The sequence below is a fragment of the Lolium rigidum genome, chromosome 3 (genome assembly GCF_022539505.1).
Source record: "Lolium rigidum isolate FL_2022 chromosome 3, APGP_CSIRO_Lrig_0.1, whole genome shotgun sequence".
NCBI classification, from domain to species: Eukaryota; Viridiplantae; Streptophyta; class Magnoliopsida; order Poales; family Poaceae; genus Lolium; species Lolium rigidum.
Window position 1 is genome coordinate 167,984,740 of NC_061510.1, and position 3,540 is coordinate 167,988,279.

General features: G+C 50.7%; 1 pseudogene; it reads left to right on the plus strand.

Moving 5' to 3' along the window:
* The first annotated feature begins 665 nt into the window (after positions 1–665).
* LOC124699027 lies at positions 666–1,703 on the plus strand (annotated as a pseudogene).
* Positions 1,704–3,540: the final 1,837 nt, after the last annotated feature.

The window sequence follows — 3,540 nt, forward strand, 5'->3', positions numbered from 1 at the left end:
TAATAAGTAGTGATTCATTTAGTAGTAGCGTTGTGGCTACGCCTAGTCTGAAACTTGAATGATGCCAGTGCAGATGTATCAGTACAATTGTATATTGAACAGAGAGCAATTGACCGAAACTAACAGTAGAACAGAAGAGGGCTGGGTACGTGTTGCTCTGACTCCTTTGGCAAATCGATCATCCTGAATCAGGAACCGAGCCGGTCCAGACACAACAAAATAAATTTACGATTGTTCTACTTTGAGGATTGTTCTAGGCAGAGATTTGTTTGCTCCCAGAGAAGTGTACACGTTCAAGTCAGGTGACAGAGACGATCTGAATCGAGAGAGCTAATACACGAAGCAATGAAGCATGCCTTCCGTTCGTCGGCAGATCGGCGTGTTCAACGCCGAATCTTAGTCGCTCTCGGAGTCGTTGCACTTAAGCAAAATAAGTATTCTGTTTCTCTTCAATCCGACTCGACCTCTGGCAGTATCGTGCACCGACTGATAGATAGTTCGATCTCCAACAGTACTTTATAAGGGCAGCCACCCGCCTGTGTACCCTCACCATCGAGCGAACCAGCGAAACCACATACGAAGCTCCATCAGAGAAACAGATACGCAAGCCAGCCAACGACGCGAAGTCGATCTCATCAATCGATCGAAGAAAGAGCAAGCAAACGATGGGGTGCGGGATGAGCCGCCTCACCAAGGCCGTCGTCTCGCTGGCCATCATCATCATGCTGCTCATGCCCAGCGCCCTGGCGGCAACCATGGCTAGCATCGACGCCACCCGGAGCCAGCACCTGCCGCTTCCACGCGGGACGGTGCGCGGACCGGAGAGCGTCGCCTTCGACGGCGAGGGCCACGGCCCCTACAGCGGCGTCTCGGACGGCCGCGTGCTCAAGTGGAACGGCGACAAGCTCGGCTGGACCACCTACACGCACGGCCCCGGCTACGACAGCCAGACGTGCACGGCCACCAAGTTCCGCCCGGAGACCGCCACCGAGAGCCGCTGCGGCCGCCCGCTCGGCCTGCGGTTCGACCAGAGGACGGGGGACCTGTACGTGGCCGACGCGTACAAGGGGCTCATGCGGGTCGGCCCCGGCGGCGGGGAGGCCACCGTGCTGGTCAACAACGTCGACGGCGTGCCTCTCCGCTTCACCAACGGGGTCGACGTCGACCAGACCACCGGATAGGTTTACTTCACCGACAGCTCCATGAACTACAACAGGGCGCAGCACGAGATGGTGACGAGGACGGGAGATTCGACGGGGCGCCTCATGAGGTACGACCCGCGCACGTCGGACGTCACCGTGCTCCAAGCGGACATGACCTACCCTAATGGGGTTTCCATCAGCGCCGACCGTACCCACCTCGTGGTTGCGTCCACCGGCCCGTGCAAGCTGCTAAGGCACTGGATCAAAGGGCCCGACGCGGGAAGATCCGAGCCTTTCGCTGACCTCCCGGGCTACCCTGATAATGTAAGACCCGACACGAGAGGAGGTTACTGGGTGGCGCTACACCGTGAGAAAAACGAGCTACCCTTCGGCCGTGACAGCCATCTTCTCGCTGTGAGGGTTGGTGCCAATGGGAAGATACTTGAAGAGATGAGAGGCCCCAAGAGTGTAAGGCCGACCGAGATTATGGAGAGGGGGAATGGCAAAATCTACATGGGTTCTGTTGAGCTGCCTTATGTCAGTGTAGTTAAACGTAAATAGTAGAGACATGTTGATTTAGCATAACTTTTGGTTTCCTATTTTGTATCCGAAGTGTAATTTCTAGTTTGTTGTAGTTTCATATACATGCATATGTTATATGTAGAAGAGTGAAAGAGGTCGGCCTGGTGCCTCTCCTCCTTTCCCTCCTATGTATTTTCAATCTGGTTGTGCATTTTTACTCTCTGGTGCCTGATCCTCCATGGAATCTGGAAAAAGAAATTTGATTGTCTCTTTTTTTTTTATCAAGATTGAGAAACAATTATAAATGGAAATATGTTAGATCTACTGGATCTCTAGTTGTTGCATCTAGTGAGTAAGATCATCTAGTCTAACCGGGACTAGTACTAGATGAGAAACAGTAGGGTGGCATACCGTCGGTCTTCGTCGACGAGGAGCTCGCCATGGCGGCGACGGAGGAGTGGCGGCGATATCGGTGGTGCTTCCCGCCGCTACAGCGCCTCACCAGATCGGATGGTCTAGGGTTTGGTGTGTCGGTGGGGAGGACGACAGCGGACAACCTTGGCGTCCGTGCCCCGGCCCCCACCTCTTTTATATGGCGCTGGCGACGGGGACCCACCAACCATATGGGTTGGGCGCCCCCGATCAGGGCACGAGATCAAGTTGTGCGACCGTTGGGTCGCACTGGAGATCAAACTAACATTCTCCCCCTTGATCTCATCTTACTTTATTCTTAATCTTAGACTTAAACTTTTCTTGGTACCCATTTCATCACAGATTAGCATATAGAGCATGTCTCATCATGATGGCTAGTTACGCGCCACCAGATTCAATAGCTACTACACACCTTTCCATTTTAAAATAGATTCTTCCTCTAGGCCCTTAATATCCAGGTATCATAGGCTTTTCCGTAAACCCATGCCGGCTACGTGTTCACTGAACACACTGGGTGGTAAGCCTTTCGTAAGCGGATCCGCGAGCATTCTCTTTGTGCTTATATGCTCTAAACTTATGGTATGATCCTGGATTCTATCTTTCACAACATAATACTTGATGTCAATGTGCTTGCCAGCATCACTTGACTTATTGTTGTGAGCATAAAATACTCGTTGGCTCATTGTCGCAAGTACATTCTAAGTGGTCTTTGAATGCTGTCTACCACTCTCAACCCGGGTATAAATTTCTTTAACCAGTTTGCCTGCCCCGATGCCTCATAACATGCTACATACTCAGCAACCATCGTGGACGGTGCCGTGATAGATTGCTTGAAGCTTTTCCATGATATAGCTCCACCTGCGAGAGTGAATACATAACCTGATGTGGATTTTCTGTCATCTACATCTCCCTCAAAGTCTGCATCTGAATACCCTTCTATCTCAGGGGAATCAGTTCTTCTATATGTTAGCATGAGGCCTTTCGTGCCTTGCGCATAACCCAATGCCTTCTTCACCATTTTCCAGTGATCTATTCCTGGATTACTTTGGAATCTGCCAAGTACCCCGGTAACAAAAGCTAAGTCTGGGCGCGTACATACTTGAGCATACATTAGGCTTCCGACAGCTGAAGCATATGGAACCGCTTTCATTTGATCGATCTCATATTGGTTCCTGGGACATTGAAAATCCCCAAATATATCGCCCTTGACTATAGGAGCAGGCGTGGCATTACTCGCATGCATACCGTACTTCTTTAGAACTTTCTCTATGTGGGGACCCCGGACTAGCTGTCCGAAATTCCCTGTTATGTATACAGTTCACGATCCCATGATCAGTGCGCCGTGAACACATAACCGAACTGATATCAAATTACACCATCCAATTACAAAGCGGAATAAGAAAATTACAACATGGTCACATGACCGATAATTACATAATAGCCT